Genomic DNA, 11,297 nt, shown 5'->3' with positions numbered 1-11,297 from the left:
ACTTGGAGAGGGGTTCACCATTATCCTAGACTTGAATTTTACCAGCCAATTGGAGGAGATATGCAAATGATGAGCAGGGATGAGGTAAGCTTTTAGCATCATAATCAAATATTTACTGAGCTGCTATTACGTCCAAGACACATAGTCTTTGGGGGGATATGAAAAGTATAAGATGATATAAGAACTGGAGGTCCCTGTCCTCCCCAAACTTAAATCTATTTGAGGAGACATGAAATGTATATGTGAAAAAATAACTCCAACGTAAGTACCAAATGAGTGGTATTACAGTGATAAACGTTACCATTCTTTTATGTTCATTTGAATATGTCTTAGGAAATACTGTTATGGTGAGATCACTGTTCCCAGGCCTACCTCTGCCCTGTCACTTAGCAAGTGACAAAATGAGCCCTTTGTATTATTATTTGGTGCGATAGCATCTTCTGAGATCCAAGGATTAAAACAGCACTTAGTGACTCTGAAGGAACCACTTTCCATATGAGATCAAGATGCTAGATTTGAGTTAAAAGCTATATGTACAATTTACATTATAATGTCCATCAGTAGGCAAAATAAATAGCTTGAAGGAGATGCTGATGGGATGGGGAGGCCGTGGAGCAGTTCCAATAGGATGACTATTTTGTGTATGGATTGGCAGTATCCTTCAACCCAGTGCTTGGAAGTAGACTAATTACAAACTTAGTAAATACGATATGAGAATGGCTTATTAGGCTTATAATAGATAACTTTTGCTGCCATCTGCTGACTATCTCTGTTAACACTTGTAATATCCTTGTGATTTGTAGTATTTTCTATTAGAACTACACACAGTGGGCTTTTCACCATTCAACATATTTTCTTTGTAGTCTGAACTTTAAAAATGAAAACCCAATCTACATCTTGTTTGGAATTAATTATTCTGAAAGATATGGCAAGATTTTTAAAGCAATCTCTTGTCAGAATTGGAGCTTTTCTGTTTGATATGCTAGAATGGAAATTCTTTTCATAAGTTTTCTTGTTAGATGTTTATTCATTCCTCTAGTATTAACAAAACCTTCCCCTCTACTTGGCCTACTTTTAACCTACATTCTTCATGGCTAAATGACTTGAACTTCCTCTAATGAGCAGTTCACTGGAACTGAGCATTTGATTCTTTAGAAATGACTGGAGCAAAAAATGTCCCAGAACTTTCTGACCTGACTTGCTTTCAGACTAAGTCTTAATCTTTTATCGGCTTTTATATCTGCCTTCACTTGCAGATGTATGCCTAACTTTGTTCCAAGCCTCAGTTATTGTTTTGACTTCTTCATACTTGCTTTTATCTCTGTTACTAGTTCCAAAGTTACATCCACTTCTAGACCTGTTGAGCCACTATCATAATCTGCTTCTCCATCCTGGACTGGGACTTTCCAATTCTAGGCTGTGATGGTGCTCTGATATAGCACTATGTATGCACTGTAACCAGAGCCAAACAATGACTGTTTCTTCCCCAACATCAAGTCCTTCTTGCAGATTCTTTTTTCAGGGGACTGAAGTCAAACCTAGCTAATTATTATGGGAAGTTTTAATTTTAGCCAAGAGGCATGACTGTCCTTTCATAGAATGACAGTTCCCTTTAGAGTTGACAAGAATCAAATGACAAAATTCCAAACTCAGTTGTTAATCTTGATTTCTATAGATCTCTCCTACTTTTGTCTGGAAACCAAAGAGCCAGTTATAATAATGATGCTGATGGTTATCATTTATATAATGTTTTTTATGCTACAGATGCAATTTACACCCATCTGGTCCTCGTAACAACCTTACTAGGTAGATTTAGACCAGCCAAATTAATTAGTAGAGCAGATCAGCATTTCATCTGCAAATTGAATCTCTGTAGAATTGCATAGGTCACTGAGAGGTTAAGTGACTGGTGCCTGGTACCACATAGCCAGGATGTGACAAAGGCAAGATTTGAATTCTGGTCTTCCTGACTCAGAGGCTAGTTTTGTTTTTCTTTTTGAGGCAGTCGGGGTTAAGTGACTTGCCCAGGGTCACATAGCTAGTAAGTGTCCAAGGCTGGTTTTGAACTCAGGTTCTCCAGGGTCAGTACTCTTTATCTACTTTGCCACCTAACTGCCCCTCTGAGTCTAGTTTCCTATACACTGTGCCATACTAGATGACACAAAGAGTATCCTCAATTTACAGAGGAGATAACTGATTTAAAGATCATAAGTCATCAAAGTCATCCAGCCATTGAGTCCAGTATTCCTACCCGTCTTATTCTTATCAACCAACCGTTATCTTTGAGCCTTAGAGATTGATCATTTTAACTTTCCCCCTTAGTCTTCATTAGATTGTATTTTTAAGTGTTCAAGAAATTTATTAGAATTTCATTGGAGATTTTCCATGAATGAAAATATTGTCCATATACACTACTGTAGTGTATACTAAGTATGCTTAGATGTCTCTAAAACAAAATAATAAAATATCATCTTCAGATACAAATACATTCTATTTTTAATAAGTTTTATATTTACTATCATACTAATTATTTCACTATATATGTAAGTATAAAATGCTGATGTGAATAAGAAAAATGAATGAATATTATAAAATATCACACTTGATATTATCTTAACAAGGAGTTTTTTTACAAATAACACATTTACTTTTAATTATATTTTAACCAGCAGGGATTAAGATGTTTATTTCCTGTTAGAAAACAAGTAACTTAATTTCACCTACTTTAATTATATTCATTATCTTTATTAAGATCACGTCGATATTATTTCATCTCTTCAAATCACATTTAAAAAGCCCCAAAACATTTTCTTTCAGATTATTTTTCAAGTATTCTGAGATTTTACTAGTTACGTGAAATGTAACAGCACTTTCTTTTTTATAAGGTTTCTTCTACAGCAAGAACCAATTATTTTTTACCGGTCCTGGTGGCTATATTTGAACTCAATATTTAAGCAATTGCTATCTGTTACCCGTAAATGAATACATCTTTATTCCAAATGTAGTTTAATCATCCAAAATGAGTAGAAACTACCTTTGGGAGAAAAGATTGTTAAAAATAAGAGATGTTTATTTGACCTCAAATATCAGCTAAATTCTAGTCTGGGAAAGGGTAGAGATAATTTTTTGACACCTATTGTCTGTCTAGTTTCTCATTTATGGTGAAAGAGAAACTAAAGAAACATTAGGCTTTCTCTTTCAAAGGAAAAGTCTGTTTCAGACAAATTGAACTTATTTTTAAACCCAGCATTGCTGACAAAGCTTCGCATGATGATACCTATTGCACCAAAGTTATTTAAACTTTTAGGTAAATCCCTAAACTTGGAAAATTTTATTATGTGTTCTAACTCTTCATTTAAACATCTAGGATCTTATTTTATACATTTTCTTGAAATGCTAGAATTGGTTTAGAGGATGTAATTTTAAAATGGATTTAAAGTGGACCTAGCTCTTAGCTAGATCGGTCAAGTACTTGTGTTGTGCTTTTAACTGTGTAGGCCCATTGAATATAAAGAGCGCTTACAAATCTAAGTTCATGAAACAGCTTTGGTGGAAATCAGAATTAATTTATTCATATTGTTTTCTTATCTGTGTGACTGAAATGATTAATATGACTCTTTCAAAAGCATAAATTTTGAAATTTATCTGCGTTTGGTTATTCCTATTCAACAGACACACAGATATAGACACACACGTATGAAAGGAAATGACCCTTACAGAAGCCTTTCAGTCAAACATATTTAAGAGCCATTTCCTATTTTGAGCTGATTTTACACTATTCTCAGTAATGGGGCATAGATTGAGGTAACATAACAATTAGGCTGTTAATTTATTTTTAGTTTTCAATTATTCACTTCCATAAGATTTTGAGTTTTAAATTTTCTCCCCCTCCTTCTTTCCCCTTCACCAAGATGGTGTGTAATATGCTTCATTAGATTTTTTTCAAGGGAATTTCAGCACAGTTGTAAGAACCAGAGAATCATTAAACTCATTTGCTGGGATACAAACATAGAGAGGAAGTCATACTATATTGGGCTATATGCTGTTTCATTCATCAAAGAAGGTCATTTTTGTGTATTATCAGATATCAAAGATTTTGTGACGCACAGAACAATTAATTAAGATGATTAATTACATGGCATAATGTGCCGACATCATAAAGAGCTGTTATGCAACAGACAGTGGGAGAATAGGATCACATACAACATGTGATCACATCACATACAACATAAAGAGCCAACATAGATTTTAAATGTTATACTGCCATCTAGTGCCTTTGTCTAGTGCTTCTCTGAGGCTCTAACAGTGTATGCGTCCTTGTCTTCTACCCTTCGTGATCCCGAAATAGTTGGTTCACAAATTGATTGTCAATACAGTGTTAAGGTGCTTCAATACATCTTCTATATAGCCTGATCTTTTACTTTAAGACATTAGGTTTGAAATAACTGAAACATGTGAAAAAGTTTTCCAAAGGCTAATAATCGAACCCTCATCAAATTGTGCCCCCTTCTGACTCCACAAAGAAGTACATGCCTAGAATGCATTCCTCCTCAATTCTGACCCTTAGGGTCTTTAACTTCCTTCCTTCCTTCCTTCCTTCCTTCCTTCCTTCCTTCCTTCCTTCCTTCCTTCCTTCCTTCCTTCCTTCCTTCCTTCCTTCCTTCCTTCCTTCCTTCCTTCCTTCCTTCCTTCCTTCCTTCCTTCCTTTTTCTTTCTCTCTTTCTTTTTCTTTCTCTCTTTCTTTCTTCCTCCCTCCCCCCTTCCTTCTTCCTTCCTTCCTTTCTTTTTTTGAAAGTTAATTTTTAGTTTTCAACATTCACTTCCATAAGTTTTAAATTTTCTCCCCCGCCCCTTTTCGCTCCCCAAGACGACATGCAATCTGATTTAGGCTCCTATTAAACATATTTTCCCATTAGTCATGTTGTAGGGAAGAATTAGAACGAATGGGAGGAAGCATGAGAAGGAAAAAACAAAACAATGAAAAGAAATAGTCTGCTTCGTTCTGCACTCAGCCTCCATGGCTTTTGCTCTGGATGTGGCAGCATTTTCCATCATGAGTCTTTTGGAGTTGTCTTAGTCCTTGCATTGCTGAGAAGGGCTGAATCTATCAAAGTCAGTCATCGAACACAGTCTTCAGCTTCTTTCAAAGCATCTAATGTACCACCTCTTCAGGGAAGCCTTTCCTGATCCCTCTAGTTGCTAGAGCTTTCTTCCAAATTATCTTGTTTTTACTTACCTGGGGAGATGTTACATCCCTTCAGTAGAATGTAAACTTCAGGGCAGGCTGTTTTGTTTTTGTGTCTTGAGTGACTAACACTATGTGCAGAGCCTTGCACATAGGAGACACTTTAGAGATAGGGAGCCAGTGAAGGTTTTTGAGTAAAAGAGTCAGATCTGTGATTTAGGAATACCAATTTGACAGCTGGTCTCAGAGGACCAATTGAAGAGGGGAAAAAGAATGGAAGTAGTTGCTTTTCAGAACAGTTTTAGGGGAGTGGTGAATGCAGAAGCCAAACTACAAAGAATAAAATGAGTGGGAGGTCAGGAAGTAGATACAAGCACTGATTCTACAGACTGGTGTAGGAAATTTGGAAGGAGATAATAAGAAAGATGGGGTAGTAACTCCTTAAGGGGACACTAGAGTCAAGGAGGGGCAGCTAGGTGGCACAATGGATAGAGCACTGGGCTTGGAAGACTCAATTTCCTGAGTTCAAACTTGGCCTCAGACACTTAATAGCAGACCCTAGGCAAGTCACTTAACTGATTGCTTCAGTTTCCTTATCTGTAGAATGAGCTGGAAAAGGAAATGGCAAACCACCCTAATATCTTTTCCAAGAAAATGACTGAAATGACTCAACAATAAATAACAAAAGAAAGTCAAGGAAAGTTAGGATTTAAGTAAGGACCTTAAAGATATGTCTAGTTCTACCAGTTTATTTTACGAATGACAAAACTAACGGTCAGAGAGTTGGTGACTTGCTCAAGGTCTTACAGCTAATAAAAGAGGCAGGATTTGAACTCATGTTCTCTTATTCCAAATTCAAAGCCCATAGATCCAGGTGTGTGTGTGTGTGTGTGTGTGTGTGTGTGTGTGTGTGTGTGTGTGTGTGTAACTGAGAATTGGGGTTTCAAAACATTTAAAATCATATTACAATTTGATCATTGTATTTTTTTTATTTTAAATTATTTTGTTTTCAGTTTTCTACAATCACTTCCATATATCTTAGATTTTTTCCCCTCCCTCCCTCTCCTTTCCTCCTTGGTCCCCACTCCCTCCCTGAGATGGCGTGCAGTCTTACATAGGTTCTACACATGTATTCCTATTAAATACATTTTCACCTTAGTCATGTTGCATAGAAGAATGAAAATGAATGGGAGAAACCATAAGACAAAACAAAACATAACACAAGAGAAAATGGTCTGCTTCATTCTGTGATCCAACTCCATAGTTCTTTTTCTGGATATGGAAGGCATTTTTGCCTCAAGAGTCCATTGGGAATTTTTTAGGTCCTTGAATTGCTGCGAAAGACTAAGTCTACCAGAAAAATTCCCTGCACACTGTGGTTGTTGCTGTGCACAAAGTTCTCCTGGTTCTGCTCCTTTCACTCAGCATCAGTTCACATAAGCCCTTCCAGGCTTCTCTAAAGTCTTCCTGTTCATTATTTCTTATAGTACAATAGTATTCCATTACATTCATATACCACAACTTGTTCAACCATTCCCCAACGGATGGGCATCCCCTTGATTTCCAGTTTTTGGCCACTACAAAGACAACTGCTATACTCCAGTGTTTCCCAGAACTATCCAAACCAAACAGCATTCTGAAAATAGAAGTGTTCAATAAAGAGAAATTTAAAATTCAACTCACCCAAGTAAAACATCAATTTCAAAACTGAAGATTAGGAAAAAATTAATCAAGCCACCAGAATTAGAGGCTGACTTTGCCCCAACCCCAACTGTTGTATTTATTTCAGTTATGCCAGGAATCACTCATGACAGGTCTGACTAACCGAGAGGGCAAGTCTGAGATTTGCCCTGAATGTAGCCTGTAGGGTGATCTATACTTTTTGAGCTATTGGATTGTAAAAGATGCAAAGATAGGAGAATAAAGTAGCAGTTGGTTCTGTCCCTGGAAGTCTTCCCTAGTAGCCTGATACTAGAAAATCTGAAGCTTTATGGAGGTAGCTGAAAACTGTTCACAAGATCCTTTACTAGGTAAAAGCTCTTAAGTCAATAAACATTTACAGTTATCCTTCCCCAGAAATTAAATGGGAATTTTTTAGGAGTTTTGTGGATTTAGCAGATGACACTAGAAGGCTAGCAGATGACACAGAGAAAGTTCATTTTCATATAGTATTCTTACTTAACTTTGACCCACGTATTTCCTATGACCAAATACTTAACCCGAATTTTACAATAAGGTACTATAAAGACTCCATAAAAGAAAAAGAAAAAAATCAGACTTCTCTGATACAAAGGGAGGGCCAAAGACTTTTACAAGGATTTTCCAGGTCATGGGGGTGCTCCTGACTCCTGACATATGGAAGGGATAACTGTATTAAGTAATCTTTGTGCAGGCCAGGTACTGTATTATGTACTAGAGATAGAAAAGAAAGACAAAACATCTCCTACCTTCAAGGAGCTTTTATATTCAAGTGGTGGAAGATAACATGTGAACAACTCTGTACATATAAGATATTGGAAGTAATCTCAAAAAGAAGAGACTTGGGTGGCAGTGGACATGATGGAACCAGAAGGTAGGATTTAACCCTTGAAGGGAGCCTTGAGGACAGAAGGGGAAGATGAAAAGGAAGAGAGTATTAGATATGGAGGGTGGCCAATGAAAATCCATGGAATTGGGAGATACAGTGTCACGTGTGTAAGAGATAGTGGGAAGGTCCCTGTCACTAGATCATAGGGATTGTGGAGGGAACAATGTGTAAGAAAAGTGGAAAGGGGCCAGGGGAAGGCTTTAAATGGCAGAGAAGGATATATAAAGGGTGTGGATCCTGGCCAGTGGCTTTAGCCCATCTTGCCATACTCAGATGAAGCCTTTGTTTTGCCATTATAGATGAGGAAAAGGAGAAAGCATCCCTATTAACACTGAGTTTGAGGATGATTGACAGTCATACATTTTGGCCATGCCTTAGATATAACCTTCAAAAGCAAGAGCAGACACAAAAATGGAGAGAACCAAAGTTAAGAGGAGCCTCACAAATTGGATTTTATTACCTGGAGGGGGCCACTAGGTGGATAGAGTAGCAGGTCTGGAGTTAAGAACACCCAAGTTCAAATCCAGCTTCAGATGTTTACAAGTTGTGTGGCTCTGGAAAAGTCACTTAACCTTGTTTGCCTCAGTCTCCTCATCCTGTAAAATGAGTCAGAGAGGGAAGTGACAAACCATTTCAATATTTTTGTCAAGAAAACTCCAAACGGGATCCAGAAGAGTTGGACACAACTGAAAAATGACTCAACAATAATGCCACCTAGAGGGAAAGCCTGTGGATCTTTGAAGCCTTTCTATAGAACTATGAAATAGTTCATAGGTCCTGAGATGGCTGAGGCTGGAGGCAGTGGTAGAGCAGCCAGGAATCAGCTTGGAGTTTCAGAATGAAAGCCAATAGTAGTAATCTGTCCATATAGGTGACAGGTGGAATTCCTGACACAGCAAGTTCTCTGAGACTCTTGCAAAGAAAAGGACTAGTTCCTGGACACCAAGTATAAAGGTTGTAAGATTAAGCAGGAGCTAAGGGTTATCAAGAAATAGCCAAGAGATGAAGAAGCAAAGTCAGACTTTGCCCATTTACTAATCCTGTCAGACAAGTAGGTCCGAGAGGGTTGACCCTAGTAACTCCAGGTGTTTTATCTTTGCAGAGTCACTCAACCCTACAGTATTGTTACGACTGTTATCACTACTACTGCTACTGCAGCTAGCATTTATATAGCTCTTTAAGGTTTGCAAAGTGCTTTAAAAATATCTCATTTGATCCTCACAACTCTGGGAGGTATCCCTGTTTTATAGATGATGAAACTGAGGCAAAGTTCTTGTCCAGGGTCATATAGCTAGCACATGTCTGACGCTGGATTTGAACTCAGGTTTTCCCAACTCTAGGCCCAGTGCTCTCTTCACTGTGGTGTAGCTCCTCAGGAAAGCCAAGGCCCATTTGGGGAAGAAAAGCAAGGAATGCTTTGAATGTTTGTGGGCTTAGGTTGTTACTCCTTCCTGTTTTTGGGTGGGTTTGATCAAGTCTGGCCTATTTCGCTATATTGTCAGCCTGAGTGCTTGAATGGAAGCAGGAGGTCTCCGTCCTTTTCTGGAGTATTTTGTGGTGTGGTACTTAGAACTGGGGGAATCAGAAGAGGTGTTTTTTTTGAAGGATGTAGCATTTGAGTGGAGCCTTAAAGGGAGTTGCAAGGGATTTCAAGTGTTATAGGTGAGGAGGGGAGAGTATCCTAGAGTAGGAGGTGGAGGTGGGACATAGAGAAGAAATATCATGTCTAGAGAAAAACAAAGAGATCAGTTTGGCTTCAGTGAATTGTGTACAGTGCATGGAGGGCACTGATGATGTATACTCAGCCTGTAAAGATGGACTGAAGGCTGATGGCAAAGGGATATAATCACCAGAAAGAATGCACTTTATCCTAAAGGCAATGGAGAGTGCCTGATGCTTGTACATCAGAGAAGTGCCTGGCACTCACAGAGATTTGGCGTCATGACACTGCCTCCATGTCTGCCCTTTTCAGTACTGTGAATCTTCTAACTCCTGCACTCAGTGATCCTGGAGCTACAGTCTGAGTATTGCTTACCACGTATTGCCGTTTCGAGATTCTACCTCTCTTTAACTTCTATTCAGCAACTTCCCATTTAGATTTATGCTATGCAAATTTATGCCCCAAATCAGAGCCTAGTGGCAATTACATGCCAATCCCCATAACATTCTCCTTCCTTAATGTGTTCAGTACTTCACTAATAATAATATTCCTCTCTACTCTTACTGTCACCTTTGCATATCATATCAGTGTGTTCTTTCAAGCACCCTAACCTCCTAGTTTACTAATCTATTAAACTCCCAAGACTCATTTCTCTATTGTACCTAGACTATGGACAGGAGATGGTCACCATCTTGACTTTACCATTACCCTTTAGTGTTCTGGTTTCCATGACAAAGAACTCTGAAATTCCTTTACCTGATCACAATCCCCTTTCATTCCATCTCTCTCTGTGCCTTTAGCCTCTTAAACGTAGTTTTCACCCTTACCTGGACTGACTTCTAATTCTCTTTGGCTCAGTACTTTTCCAGATCTCTAGGAAACCTTGCTATCCCTTAGTACTTTCCAAATACTAAGGTATTTAGAACTTTTCCTCCCCTTCCCAGTCTTAATTCTTTAGTTAACAAGTCCCTGCTCCTCTACTCTCCACTCTCTTGCTTTCCTCCTTGTCATACCCTAATGCTAGATGATTGTCACCATTCCCTGCCTGTTATCTATTCATATAAAAATTTATATAATGCCTACCATGTGCCCGGCACAGTGCTAAGTGCTTTATACATACGATCTCATTTATCATTCACAAGTCTGCAAGGTAAGTGCTGTTATTATTCTCATTTTACAGTCGAGGAAACTGAGGCAAACATAGACTTGCCTCATCAAGTCATTTGACTTTTAGCCAAGCACCTAGTGAGTGTCTGAGGCCTGATTTCAATCTAGGTCCAACACCCTATTTCACATGCTTCTGTTTTTAACGGGAGGAAGTCGCCTAACTCTGCTGACTGGGTTGGGTGCAAAATTTTATGGTCTCAATTCAATTATTCCCTCACTGCCGCTGGTGAGGTGGAGAGTATGCCTTTTACTCCTTTTTAATTTCTTTTCCCCCACCTACCACAACAGCTATTCTAAACTTTTTCTTTCCTTCTGCATCTATTCCCCCACCACCGCACCCCCGCCCAATACTTTCAGTTGAAGGCCTTTCATAGTTAAGTGTTCCTTTTCCTCCCCTTCTTATCTCACAACCCTTTGATATCATTCCCTACTATTATCTTCTTTTATTTATTCTTGTCTTTTATTCTTCTTCCCTAGCAATCCACTGTACTGGTACTGGGACTCTATCCCATCCTTGTTCTCCAATAGATTGTCCCAACTTATTATATACTCCCTTCTACTAATTATCTTCAGTGTTCTCTATTGATACCTTTCCTGTTGCCTACAAACGACCCCCTTGAGAGCTAATAGGAAAAGGAGAAGGGGAAAGGAGAGGAGAGGAGAGAAGGGCAGAGAGAAAGAAGAAAAGGAGAAAGGAG

The 11,297-nt window shown here is 38.4% G+C and overlaps 1 protein-coding gene across 1 annotated transcript in view; it reads left to right on the top strand.

The window, feature by feature from the left end:
* The first annotated feature begins 111 nt into the window (after positions 1 to 111).
* SQOR (sulfide quinone oxidoreductase) overlaps positions 112 to 11,297 on the top strand; it is an 85,628-nt gene continuing 74,442 nt past the window's right edge. Inside the window, exon 1 of the mRNA XM_072624493.1 lies at positions 112 to 261. The gene's annotated coding sequence lies outside the window, so the exon portion shown is untranslated. The remainder of the gene's footprint in view (positions 262 to 11,297) is intronic.

Source organism: Notamacropus eugenii, chromosome 7 (genome assembly GCF_028372415.1).
Source record: "Notamacropus eugenii isolate mMacEug1 chromosome 7, mMacEug1.pri_v2, whole genome shotgun sequence".
NCBI lineage: Eukaryota > Metazoa > Chordata > Mammalia > Diprotodontia > Macropodidae > Notamacropus > Notamacropus eugenii.
The sequence above is the reverse complement of the archived record's forward strand: the minus strand, read 5'-3'. Positions and strand labels throughout refer to the sequence as shown.